This window comes from Sarcophilus harrisii, chromosome 6 (genome assembly GCF_902635505.1).
Source record: "Sarcophilus harrisii chromosome 6, mSarHar1.11, whole genome shotgun sequence".
NCBI lineage: Eukaryota > Metazoa > Chordata > Mammalia > Dasyuromorphia > Dasyuridae > Sarcophilus > Sarcophilus harrisii.
Genome location: NC_045431.1, coordinates 143,048,015 through 143,062,686, shown reverse-complemented (window position 1 = coordinate 143,062,686; position 14,672 = coordinate 143,048,015). Strand labels below are relative to the sequence as shown.

General features: G+C 36.2%; 1 protein-coding gene across 1 annotated transcript in view; it reads left to right on the top strand.

Annotated features, from left to right (window-relative positions):
* The window catches only part of STPG2 (sperm tail PG-rich repeat containing 2), a 554,539-nt gene that overhangs the window by 351,351 nt on the left and 188,516 nt on the right, over positions 1-14,672 (top strand). The gene's annotated exons all lie outside the window — the stretch shown is intronic.

Below are 14,672 nucleotides of genomic sequence, written 5' to 3'. Positions count from 1 at the left end.
GAAATGATGCATTGATTCAAAGGAAATTTAGTCAGCTAATGGAATGCTACTTATTTTTTGTGAACTTTGCTACTTTAATTGAGAATTATAATGAACGAAGATTGTTTTTATGCTTCTGAACTTTATGATAATCAAAAATAAACTAAAACAAGCCTATAGGATTTAAAAAATCTAATTCATAATAGCCTTTTTATTCTTAATTATAATGGAGGATAAATAGTTCTTTACTTTTTCCTCTCCTGATTACTTTTGTGATAGTAAAACATTTTTAATATTCCAATGAGTAACTTTCAAGAATCATTTCTATATGTTTATGTAACTACATCTCCCTTTCTGGAATAATTAGACTTATAATTGATTTATAGAAATTTTGCTGTAACTCATAGTAGTTTCTCATATTAAATCTTATGTGCTCAATAATTTCTCTTCCCCTGTGCTTAGAGGTAAGATTTTTGAGAAATATAGATTTAGTGATACAATTCATTGTCCAAAATAAAGTAATTTTAAATTGTGATAAATCAAATGATATTTTTTTTAATTGACAGGAAAAAATAAGCCTTCAAAACTGTTATGAATATCATTTGATGTCTAAGTATCGAGTTACATATGTTTTTAAATAATCATTAATGAATTTTGAATGATTTCAAGAGAATATGTATGTTTAAAAAGTATATATAATTTATACTGTATATGGCTATGTAGTGAGGTAAGCTGCTCTGTTTTTGAATAACACTGAATAAAATTCAAACTCTTTAGGCTTTATTGTAAGGCCCTTCATAATCTGGATATGACTTTCAACTCTTAATTCATAACAGTGATAAGAGTGTGTAGTGCAGTGAAAAAAAGACTTCATTTTCTTTTTTTTTTTTTAATTAAAGTTTTTTATTTACAAAACATATGCAGAGGTAATTTTTCAACATTGACCCTTGCAACACTTTCGGTTCCAAATTTTTCCTTCCTTTCCCCATCTGCTCCCCTAGATGGCAGGTATTCTAATATATGTTAAATATATATGTTAAATCCAATATTTATATATATATATATATATATATATGCACATTTTTATACAGTTATCTTGTTGCACAAGAAAAATCAGATTTAGAAAGAAAAAAAACCTGAGAAGGAAAACAAAATGGAAGCAAACATCAATAGAAAGCATGAAAATACTATGTTGTGTTCTACACTCAGTTCCCACAGGCCTCTCTCTGGGTGTATATGGCTTTCTTCATTGCTGGACATTTGGAACTAGTATGAATCATCTCATTGTTGGAGAGAGCTATGTCCATCAGAATTGATCATCATATAGTCTTCTTGTTGCTGTGTATAATCTGGTTTTGGCTCATTCCATTTATCAGTCCATCTAAGTCTCTCCAGGCCTCTCTGAAATCATCCTGCTGGTTGTTTCTTACAGAACAATAATATTCCATTACATTCATATACCACAATTTATTTGGCCATTATCCACTACAAAAAGGGCTGCCACAAACATTTTTGCACATGTGGATCCCTTTTCCTCCTTTAAGATCTCTTTGGGATATAATCCCAGTAGAAACACTGCGGGGTCAAAGGGTATACACAGTTTGATAACTGTTTGAGCATAGTTCCAAATTGTACTCCAGAATGGTTAGATCTGTTCACAATTCCACCAACAATGTATCAGTGTCCCAGTTTTCCTGCATCCCCTCCAATATTCTTCATTATCTTTCCCTGTCATCCTAGCCAATCTGAGAGGTGTGTAGTGGTATCTCAGAGTTGTCTTAATTTTCATTTTTCAAATTAATAGTGATATGGAGCACCTTTTCATATGATTAGAAATAGTTTCAATTTCTTCATCTGAAAATTGTCTGTTCATATCCTTTGATCATTTATTAACTGGAAAAAGGCTTGAATTCTTATAAATATGAGTAAATTCTCTATATATTTAGAAATGAGGCTTTTATCAGAACCTTTGAATGTGAAAATATTTTCCCAGTTGATTGCTTCCCTTCTAATCTTGTTTGCATTAGTTTTGTTTGTATAGAAACTTTTAAATTTAATCACTTTGGCTGCATCCCACAAATTTTGATATGTTGTCTCATTATTGTTATTCTCTTGGAGGAAATTATTAACTGTGTCTATGATTTCACTCATTCATTCTTTAGGATGAGATTATTTAGTTTTCAATTACTTTTTGGTCTCTTTTTTGCTGACCTTATGTTGCATGTGATTTTTATTGCATCATGATCTGAAAAAAATGCATTTTCTATTTCTGCCTTTCTGCATTTGATTTTGAGGTTTTTATGCCTAACCAATGGTCAATTTTTCTGTAAGTTCCATGAACCACTGAGAAAAAGTAAACTCCATTCTTTCTCCATTGAATTTTCTCCAAAGATCTATCATACCTTTTGTAACATTTTGTTTACCTCTTTAAATTCTTTCTTATGTTTCAATTATCTCCTCCTAAGAGTGCAAGGTTGAGATCTCTCCACTATCATAGTTTTTATCATAGTCTGTTTCTTCTTGCAGCTCTATTACTTCTCCTCTAGGAATTTCCATGCTATATATACCACTTGGTGCATATATGTTTAGTACTGATATTGCTTCATTATCTATGGTACCCTTTAGGAAGTTATACTTTCCTTCCTTATGTCTTTTAATTAGATCTATCTTTGCTTTTACTTGATCTGAGATCAGGATTGCTATTTCTGCTTTTTTTTCTTCACCTGAAGCATAATATATTCTGCCCAAGCCCTTTATCTTCACTCTCTATATATCACTATGCTTTAAATGTGTTTCTGGTTTTTAATCCAGTCTACTATCCACTTCATTTTATGGAGGAGTTCATCCCATTCACATTCACAATTAAAATAACTAATTCTGCATTTCCTGCCATCTTATTTACTCTAGGTTATGCTTTTCTCTTCTCTATCTCCCTTTTATCCTCCCCAGTATTTTGCTTTTGATGACCACCTCCCTCAAATAGTCCTCCTCCTTTTTATAAATGTTTCCCCTAATTCTTCTGTTTTCCCTTCTATTAGTCTTTCCTTTTCTTTCCCCCCTTCCCTCCTATTTCTCTATAAGATGAGACAAGTTTCTTTGTGATACCAAATATGCCTGATATTCTCTCTCAGAGCCAAATCTGATGAGAGTAAGATTCACACAGTGCTCATCCCCCTCCCTTCTTTCCCTCAATTATAACAAGTTTTCTTTGCCTCTTTGAGGGAAGTAATTTCCCTTATTTTACCTCATTTTTCTTTTTCCTGTACAATTTCCTTTCCACCTCTAGTTTCTTTTTCATATTATCATAATAAAATCAAATTATATCTGCATTCTTTAAGTACCCATAACAGAAATATAGTTCTAAAGAGTTCTTTCCTTTTTACTTTTTTATGCTTCTCTTGAGTTCTGTCTTTGGACATCATATTTTTTGTTCAATTCTGGTCTTTTCATTAGAAATAGGTGAAATTCCCTATATCAGTGAATGTCCATCTTCTTCCCTGAAACATAATGCTCATTTTAGCTGGATAACTTATTCTTGGCTGTAATCCCAATTCCTTTGCTTTTTTTGGATATCAGATTCCAGATCCTTTGATCCTTTAAGGTGGAAGCTTCCTAACTGTGGCTCGTATTTAAATTATTTCTTTCTGGCTGCTTGCAATATCTTTTTCTTGGTATGATAGTACTGAAATTTAGTCACAATATTCCTTGGGGATTTAATTTTGGGGTCTCTTTCAGGAAGTGATTGGTAGATTCTTGCAATAGCTATTTTACCTTCTGATTCTAAAATAACAAGGCAGTTTTCTTTTATGATTTCCTGTAATATAATTATCTAGGTTCTTTTTTTTTTTTTTTTATCGTGGCTTTCAGGAAGTCCAATAATCCTTAGATTCTCTCTCCTAGATCTATTTTCCAAGTAAGTTCTTTTTCCTAGGAGATATTTCATATTTTCTTCTATTTTAAATTTTTTTTTGTTTTTGTTTGACTGATTCTCGAAGTCTTATTGAATCATTCACTTCCATTTGTTTAATTCTAATTTTTAATATACTATTTTCTTCAGTTACCTTTTTAGCTACTTTTGTAATTGGCCAATTGAATTTTTTGTTCATTGCATTATTTTTCCATTTCACAAATTTTGTTTTTCAGTGAATTGGAGTCTTTTTCATATCTCTTTTGTAGGGCATTATATGCTTTTTCCATTCTTTCTTACAACAATCTTATTTCATTTCCTCATTTTTCTTCTAACTTTTTATGATTTTTTTGATCCTTTTATGATTCTTTATGCAATCTTCCAAGAAAGCCTTGTGAAATGGGAACCAGTTCGTGTTTCCCTTTGGAGCTTCTTCTGGAGTTGCTTTGCCTTTAGGAACCTCAGGATCTGAGGTCTGTTCTTCTCTCTCTCCATAAAAGCTATCTATGGTGAGAGTACTTTTTTTGTTTGTTTTTTATTCATTTTTTAAAGGCTTGAGATCTGTTCAATGCAAAGGAGTGGCAGCTGCTTTAATTTTCCCTGGGCAGTTCTGCTGATTGATTTCCAGTGCTGGGTAAAGGCAGCTGGGTCCTGATACTTCCAGGCCTCAGTGGTTTACAGTTTTCCTTTTACAAAATGCTAATCTGCCAAATCGCCTGCTTACAATCAGGACAGAGTGGCCTAAGAGGCTCACAGAAGATTCCCAGGTGAGTGGAAGCTACAACACTCTGACTTTCTGCTCTAGCTCTTGCCCTGGTCTCCCTGTGCTACAGTCTGGGCTTGGTAGACTTACCCCTGCCTGTTTGAAACAGACCTGTTCTGAAGTTCTTCCAGAGTATCTTCTTCTAGAAATGTGTTGTAGTTCCAAGTATTTGACTTCAAAACCAGTTTTAGAGGCTTAATCTGCTGTTGGTTTGAGAGAAGGTCAGAGGGGGTTACAGAGAGTAGTGTCTACTCTTCACCATCTTGGCTCTGCCCCCTACTATTCATTTTCAGAAGACTTGGGTTCAGATCCCAGCTGTGTGGCTTAATTTCTTAATCAGATGATTTTTACTTCTCTTTGTCAAGGATAAGGGGAGTTAAACAGTGTTGGGTGTTCTTTTTCCAAAAACACAGTCAGGTGATAAAAGTTCAGATCTTTTATTGTGTCTTCAATATATCCCAGTTAGCTCAGAGGCCTATCTCTCTGCAAGGCTCTTGCAGTTTTGTCCTTGGCTTCTGCCTCTGCTTTCTTCAGCCTCCAGCCAGCACCAAGTTGGAAGATGCAATGAATCTCTTGCCTCAAAGATAGGGCTTGTGGGCTTCCTCCCAGAGTGCTCCTCTCCGACCCCAGTCAATGTTCCTAAGAAAACTCTCTCAAGCTCTAAGAGCTTCCTGTATATATATGATCTCCCAAAGGTTAACTCTTCCTTCTGGAGAGAGAGGGATTCTGAGTTATCTCCCAGAGTGCAAAATCCTAACCCTGAACTCTCCCAAACGTGTGAACTCCATTGAGTACTTAGATACTTATGAGCTCTCTAAAAGTGTGTCTAAGATCAAATCAATCATGTTGAACCATGCCAAATTGGATAATTATTGTCTCTATCAACTCCAATGGCTTAACACTTTGTAAAGATCCCAACAAAACAGGATGATTTCTAATTTCCTGTCCAGCTCTCATGCTGTATTTTCTTGTGCTTTATTTCAGAAAAATTGAATTAGTCATTATTTCCCAATCCCATCTCACCTTCTGTCTTCACTCATTTATCCATATGTCACATCTCAGATGTCATCATCCATACCTCAAATGACTTTCTCCCAGTACTTTACTAGTTGAAATCCTCTTCTCATTTAAGGTTCAGTTTAAATACTTTTCCTGATCCCTCCAACTTGAAGTGGCTCCTTCCTCCTCAATTTTTTCCCTACTCTTATTGACTTTTCCTATTTACTTAATGATGTTTTACATAAATTTATAGTTATATGTTCTAGCACTCTTTGAAAGTAGGAAATTTGTCATTTTTTCTTCTTTGTACTTATTAATGACTTGAACTTTGAACTTATTAGTGTCTTTGAACATGGTCCAGATCCTCTGCTTCAGGACATTTACAGAACATAGGAAAAAATTGTAGTTAATTGTAGTTGATTGTTGTTGATTTTCTAGAATAAGAGTAGTCCGTGGAAGGTAATCAATTGGAGAATGGCTGAATAAATTTTGGTATATGAATATTATGGAGTATTATTGTTCTGCAAGAAATGACCAACAGGATGATTTCAGAAAGGCCTGGAGCGACTTACATGAACTGATGCTGAGTGAAATGAGCAGGACCAGGAAATCATTATATGCTTCAACAACTACTATATGATGATCAATTCTGATGGATGTGGCCGTCTTCAACAATAAGATGAACCAAAGCAGTTCCAATAGAGCAGTAATGAATTGAACCAGCTACACCCAGGGAAAGAACTCTGGGAGATGACTATGAACCACTACATAGCATTCCCAATCCCTCTATTTTTGTCCGCTTGCATTTTTGATTTCCTTCAAAGGTTAAGTGTACATTATTTTGAAGTGTACATTATTAGGAGTCCGATTCTTCTTGTGCAGCAAAATAACTGTATGGATATGTTTATATATATTGTATTTAACATCTATTCTAACATATTTTACATGTATTGGTCTACCTGCCATCTGGGGGAGGGATGGGGAGAAAGAAGGAGGGTAAAAATTGGAACAAAAGATTTTGCAATTGTCAATGCTGAAAAATTACCCATGCATATATCTTGTAAATATAAAGCTATAATAAAAAAAAGTATTTCATGACTAGATAAAATTATAAGAAGTCAATGAAAGATAATCAGAGAAGATTTTTATATTGCCTTTTCAGCATCTCAGAAAATTTTAAATGTACTATTTTACCAAAAAAAAATCCTATCAAAAGTAAATTAAAGAGATAAAATATTTTTTGTCATGCTTTGTAGGAAAATATTTATCTTGGAGAAAACCTGAGTAATAGATATTTTAAAGAGGTAATTATTAAGTGTGATTCAATTATGATGAGCAGAATATCAGTATTTTGAGCTGTGAGATTCAAAGGTACATCTACAGGTCAAAGTTCATAGATTAAAAATTAACTCACTTGGTCCAATCATTGCATTTTGCATATAAAATTAAATGACTTAGTTGGCATTGAAGTCATATAGAAGGTACAAATATTAAGGGAAAAGAAGGTTTTCTTTTCCCTTAGTGAGGAAAAGGGTGATTATGAAAGTGTATGTATATTATTAACTTTTATCTTCCAAACATGGAACAGTGCTCTTTGCCCAGAGTAAGTGCTTCATAAATGTTTTTGAATTGCTGATTTTTAAGTTTTTATTTCTTTTAAGAGTAACACCCTCCTTTCTAGTGGGAAGAATAGATGTTCAGGGAACCCAGGTGGAGAAACCTGCAAATAATCATGACTGATGATTAGGGTACATATGCAAAAACTGTATAAGACCAAACCATATGTCTGGAAGAAAACACTCAGAGGGACAATATGAGCAGTCAGGGCAAGCCTGCAAGGGCAGCTCATTACTTTCTGGTGACAGAGCAGCAAACCTTTTCTGGCGATGTCATTTCTTGGCTCCTACTGGACCTGCTTCCCTTCAGTCTTAACATACATGGCCATTCAGCTGTGTTTGCTCCTCTGTGATTTCCTCAGGTCTTTTTTTCAGAATTACTTTGCTGAATTCAGAGTGGCTGTCAGTTGCTGCCATGAGCCTCACCAGACACCAGCTTGTGGAGCTTCTCTTTGCTTTTGGGGCCCATACCTTCCATGGCTGATATCTTTTCTTTCAGTATCCTCAGTGGCAAGGTCTTGGAGTTGAGAGAGTGTCAGAGACAGACCCAGGGGCCCTCAAACTATGCCCGCGGGCCAGATGCGGCAGCTGAGCACGATTATCCTCCTCACCCAGGGCTATGAAGTTTCTTTATTTAAAGGCCCACAAAACAAAGTTTTTGTTTTTACTATAGTCCTGCCCTCCGACAGTCTGAGGGACAGTGAACTGGCCCCCTATTTAAAAAATTTCAGGACCCCTGATAGACTCTGAGAGAAACTCTTCCCACACCAGAAGCAAGATTTAAACCCAATCCAAATGTCTATCCACTGTATCCATTATATAAGAGCCTCTTAATTGACTTATTCTTACTCCATTGAAGGCAAGTGGACAGTTTGGGCTTCCAAGTATCTGTTGTGTATTATACAAACTAATCCTACCTTGGGAGACTCTGAGTGGACTGAGACCTCCAGAACCCTTGGAATGCTTAAGAACTCTTGAAGCTTTTGAGGGACTTGGCCTGTATCTTACTTGGGAAACTCACTGAGTCCTAGTTATGCAGTGAGGTCACGGTGAAGGGAGTTATTGCCAAGAGTTATTACTGACTTTTATGTGTTTGGGGTAGGTGTCTCCCTGGGATCCAGTCACCCTTGACTGGACTAGAGGCTCCTAGAGGACTGAATGAGACTAATGGATCCATATGTAAACAGTTTCCCCAATATGCCATAGACATCCCCAGCTCCAGAGGCATTTCTAGTCCAGTGGGTCACAGAAATACTGAGATATGGGAGTGACACCAGGAAGAGGACCATGCTCTGCTAGGCAACATTTTTCACAATTAGCCATCCCTGCTGCCTCCCCAGAATCTTCCCTTGAAGATCTTTTAGAATAGGCTGCTGGCTGCAGAGTGGTTTTTGTAATGTTCGGGCTAGCTTTCTGGAGGTCCTCTGGAAGGGCCTTGGTCTCAGCAGGATAGATACCACAAGAATGGACAAGAAAAGAGTCCAAAGTCTTTATTGTCTTTTACACAGTCTGTGTCTGTCATAGTCTGACCCAGTCTCCTCCAGCAGTCTGAGAGTCTCAGCCAATCTCCCCTCCCCTGCAACAGGCTCATCATATGTTAGGGAATCCAATAATTCCTGCAGATTTTTGAAGTCCTGCAACAGTCTCATCAACAGTTTTTGATGTTCATGACTCAATTGTCATCTGATGTTTCTTGGGTCTTCCCTTGTCCATGGAGGGGAATATGGCTCGTTGGCACCCATTTGATTCTTTCTCCAAGTATCTCCTTGTAGAGATACAAGCAAACCCTCTCCCCCAAACAGTTAGCCTATCTGGTCCCTTCCATTCACCACTTTCTGGATCTCTCCACATCACCTGGTGATTATCTAAAGATAGTGGAGCTGCTCGCACTGGACACTGCCCTTCCGGTGGGTTATAAAACGTGTCTGCCGGAGCCAGTGCATCTTAAAAATCAAGAAGTTAATAGTATAAAGGGTTAGATTTAGAAGTTCTCTAAGGTTACCTGTGGCTCCCCCTTTCTTTTGTTTTTTGGGGAGTGTCTTAATGTCTCTGTTTCTCCTCTCTACTATTGCCTGTCCTTGAGGATTAAAGGGTATGCCAGTGGTGTGTAAAATCTTTTTTTTAATAGCTTTTTATTTACAAATATATGCATAGGTAATGTTTCAGCATTGACAGTTGCAAATCCTTTTGTTCCAACTTTTTCCCTCCTTTCCCCCACCCCTTCCCTCAGATGGCAGGTTGACCAATACTATTAAATATGTTAAAGTATAAGTTAAATACTATATATATATATATATATATACATACATACACACACACACACACACACACACATACACGTACAAACAGATATTTTGCTGTATAAAAAGAGTCACACTTTGGAATAGTGTACAATTAGCCTATGAAGGAAATCAAAAATGCAGGGACAAAAATGGAGGGATTGGGAATTCTGTGTAGTGGTTCATAGTCATCTCCCAGAGTTCTTTCCCTGGATGTAGCTGCTTCATTATGGCTCTATTGGAACTGATTTGGTTAATCTCATTGTTGAAGTGGGCACGTTCCTCAGAACTGATCATCATATAGTATTGTTGTTGAAGCATATAATGATTTCCTGGTCCTGCTCATTTCACTCAGCATCAGTTCATGTAAGTCTCTCCAGGCCTTTCTGAAATCATCCTGTTGGTCATTTCTTGCAGAACAATAATACTCCATAATATTCATATACCACAGTTTATTCAGCCATTCTCCAATTGATGGGCATTCACTTAGTTTCCAGTTTCTTGCCGCCTCAAAGAGGGCTGCCACAAACATTCTTACACATACAGGTCCCTTTCCCTTTTTTAAAATCTCTTTGGGATATAGACCCAGTAGAAGATTTGTTGCTATATTTTCACCAGTAATTCATATAACAGCTGTCTGCAGACATCTCATGAAATCAGAAAAGGTTCATTTGGACCTTGTGCTATTTTTGTGAAGGCTTCCTCTCTATCTTGTCTACCTGGGAGGGTGCCCTATGCTTTGATAGTTGCAGAAACAATTTGCTCATATGCATAAAAGGGTAATTAATCTGTGCTAAATAGTCTGCATAAAGATTTAAACTTTCTAGTTGATCAGAGGTGACTGTTATATTAATTCCAGGTTGCCTATTTTGTTGTGCTTGTATCCTACAGAGTTCACTATACTCAGAAAGCCACAACAAATTTTGTCCAGATTCTAAACATGTCCTTGCTATAGATTTCCAAACATTCGGGGTTAAAACTTCAAAAGCTAAATTCTCTAATATCATTTTAATATAAGATGATGTAGACCCTTAAAGAGTGCAAGCCTTTTTCAGAGCTTTGATACTTTCTAGATTAAACAAAGTATATTTTCTTTTTTCTTGACTTGAAGAGTCAAACTCGTCAATCACAGGGTATGTTTGTATTTTAAAATCAGACTTGTCCATCCTCTTTAGCTTTAATTATTGCCCTTTGTAATCGTGTCATAGGGGGTGGACAAAACTGCTGTATGGGTGCTGCTGATGGTGTCACTGCCCTACTACCTCTTTCTCCTTCCTCCACCCAGGAGGGTGAAATTGAGGAAGGAGGGTCAAAATGAGGAATGCCTTAATGGCACCTGCTCAAGTTTAACTGAGCTGTGAAAGTGAGAAGCACTACACCCCTTAAGTTCATCAGAGCTGTTCTTGTCTAATTAATTCTCCATGCTTTTCAGCTGTTTTCTTAGAACTTGTGAGATTCTTTAAAGCCAATTGTATTCTTTTGTATATAAGGAATGTTTTTCAGGAATTGAATCAGGACCCATAGCTTCATAATGTTCAATTAGTTGCTCTCCCACTACTTCCCACATATCTCACTCTAATTTTTCTTCCTTAGATAGCCAAGGAGATTTAAGAGTCCAGTGATCTACTTCCAAGTTACCAACAAAACTTGCTTCTTTATTAACTTAACTATGCATTCTACATATATCCTTGAGGTGGGGAAGATTCTTTTTTTTGTTTTTGTTTTGTTTTTAATATTTGCCCCATTTCAGCTAAAAACCGTGACTAGTTTAGCCCTTACTAAAGTTTCCTCCTGTCTATTTTTATGCCCACCCTATTTTCTGGTCACTGGGGACTTTTCTACTGAACTTAGGATCCTGTCAGTCAAATTGCTGAGTATAGGTCCTCACATTCAGGCTCCAAAATGTAATGTTTGGGCTAGCTTTCTGGAGATCCTCTGGAAGGGCCTTAGTCTCACCAGGATAGACACCACAAGAATGGACAAGAATAGAGTTCAAAGTCTTTATTGTCTCTTACATAGTCTGTGTCTGTCATAGTCTGATCCAGTCTCAGTCTAACCCACTCTCATCCAGCAGTCTGACAGTTTGACAGTATCAACCAGTCTCTCTACCCCCCCCCAATCTGACTTTGACCCCAGTTTAAATACCCTATTACAATTACATCATTACAGTATATACAGTATATTGAATATGTGGGGACTAGCAAATCATTATATCACCCTGCTAAGTACTAAGTATATATGTGAATTAGAGAACAATCATCTCATCAATTCCACTGAGTTAACACCATTTTTCAAGTATACTTGTTTCAGGGATACTTCTCCAAAGTTCTGCCCTCTAGAGAGTTTCATGTAGGGCTTTAGATGAAAATGATCTTGTAGGTTCACAATGCTACTGTGTGTCATAATCTTTCTAACTAGTACTAATACTTTAGTTACCCCATCATGCTGGCATATTGACCTTTGAAGCTTTCAGAAATGAATTATTCTTTTTATTTTCTGTTGTGATGTTTGCAAAATCTAGTTTAAATAATCGGATTCACAGGTAGTTATCCAAGGAAATTGGTGAGGTAATCATCAGCTTTTAAATTCTCATTTAGCTTGATAGTATATCCTTTTTAAAATTTAATATTTTCTTTTTAATATTTTTGTTAACTCTGTTAAGAAAAGGATTTCATCTTATCTTCTGAAAAAATCCTTACCTAATAATTGACTTTGCTGTTATATATTGTTCTTAGTTGTAGAATGTCTGTATTGCCTGGATTTACAAGATGGTATGAGTGGCTGTGTGTAAAATATAAGTCTAATTCACTTGGATAACAAGTAATCATGGCATTCACCTTGTGAAAGAAAAGCAGAGCTTTTTTGTGTCCCTGATTATGAAGAAGCCATGATTATAAAGTGCTAATTTGAATAAAGATAAATTACTTCAGCAACTGTACTATTGATTTAAATCTTCTTGCAATGTAAAATCAGTTCTAAACAAGCGCTTAAAAACTGTTTTGTTATTTAAGGTTTTTAGAAAAATTTCCAATTCTGAAATGGAAAGCTAACTTAGTCTTTTTTCCCACTCATTTAAAAATGCAAAAATTAGCATATATATAGAAAGGTAAATGTGATCTAGAGGCTTACACTTTTCAAAGGAGTATATCCTAAAACTTATACACAGCACCCATTCAAAATCCTTTATGCCAGATTCTTTGAAATGAAGAGGATAGTGTATTTGGGATTTTTGCAATAGTATTATTGCTTTTTAGTTTTATACTACATTCACCCAGACATCTCCTGTCTCATCTTCAACACTGAACTATTCTACCTTTTTAACAGAGATAAGCCTTTAAGCAAAGCCCACCTTATAAAGTATCTAATTGTTTATAAAAAAATTACTTAAACTATATGTTACCACCCCATGTGGGACTGTGTAATTGAATGTGGGGGCAGTGAAATTGTGATTTATTATCAGTATTTGTTTTGTATACCTATTTTATAAACCTATATACCTGAATTCGCATAACAATTTCTCATATAAAAAGGGATGATAAGTGGAAAAAAATTAAAGAAGCCCTGATTTATAGCTTACTCTATGTATATAGTTCACAAAATTTAATTTTAATAAGATTATGTTTCTGTATATGTACATAAATGGTTTTCTTTCGTTTTAGAATTTTATTCCTCAAGAGTTAATTAGAAAATGGAGGGACAAATGGTCAATCAACAAACACAATAACTGCAGTGCATCATGTTAGGTCTCAGATACTTAGTGATAAAAATAAGACAGTTTCTGTCCTCAAGGAGGTTATCACTTGGGGAAGATGCATGAATTCAGATAAGTAGGCATAGGCCACAAAAAATGTAAATGCAAAGTAAGATATAGAACTAACACTGAGGAAAATCAGACCAGGCTGTGAGAAGGAAGTTATATGACAGATATATGGCAGAGTATGCTGCATTAAGAATACTCAAGGAATCAGGCAGTAATTTCCCATCTTATTTTTTCTTAGAAGAAATATTTATTAGACTATTAGAAGAAATATTTATTGGGAGAAAAATACATAGAATTGTTAATATGTTGGTTTTTTAACTGAAAAGGGAAACATCTGTGTATTAGACAAAACACAATTGTGTTGATAGGGTTCTGTTTACAGTAACTATGAAAATTGAGTGAGATGGTACGTATTGTAGTTGCTGTATAGTTCTGCAATTTTCATTTGTAGATAGCAAAATTAAAGATGGCCTTTCAGTATACATTGTCAGTGGGGAGAAGGTCAAGTCTGGACCAATGATAACTCTGAGGTAGGAATATAATTCTTGTAGCACAAAGCAATGAAAAGTGCTGATATCCTTTTGCCATAGGCCATGGTTGTCATTTACATTGATTAGTAATCTAGGGTGAAGTCAAAAAGTGGTCCCAGTTCAGACCAGAATGAAAATTAGTCTGGAATGGGAGAGGCCATGTGGTCTGTCTCCCCCTCCCCCTCCCTTCTTCCCTCCCTCCTCTATCTTCTCTGTCTCTCTCTGCCTCTGTCTTTCTCTTTCCCCTCTCTCCCCTCCCCTCCCCTCCCCTCCACTTCCCTCCCCTCCCCTCTATTCCCTCTCCTCTCCTCTCTCTCTCTCTCTCTCTCTCTCTCTCTCTCTCTCTCTCTCTCTCTCTCTCTCTCTCCCCCCTCCCCCTCCCTCCTTTCTCTGTCACCTGAGCCATGGGATGAGATTTCATATCTGAAGGTTTCTATCATTACAATTGGATATGCTCTGTGTACCAGTGTTCCTGGTTATGGCTCTGGGATCATAGTCCTGATTACATGTAACTTCATGCTTGGCTGACTAGGTCCTGGGATAAATGCCCTGATAAGGACTGTGCCAGAAGAAATGCCATTTCAGTTCTATTATCACTTGCCTTAGTAGATCACTATGGCTGGAGATTGCTCTCTTCTTTTTAAAAAAGAAAATGTGGGACAGAGAAAGGGATACAATTGAGGCAGCAGCCTCAACACTCATCATATCATGGTGGAGTCTTGGGTTTTGGAGGAATAGTATTGTCCCTACTCTAGGCATAGGAAATACACAGACACCAATATAAAATTCACTTTGACCATCAGAACCAAATCACTTTAGTATATGAATTTATGTTGGGA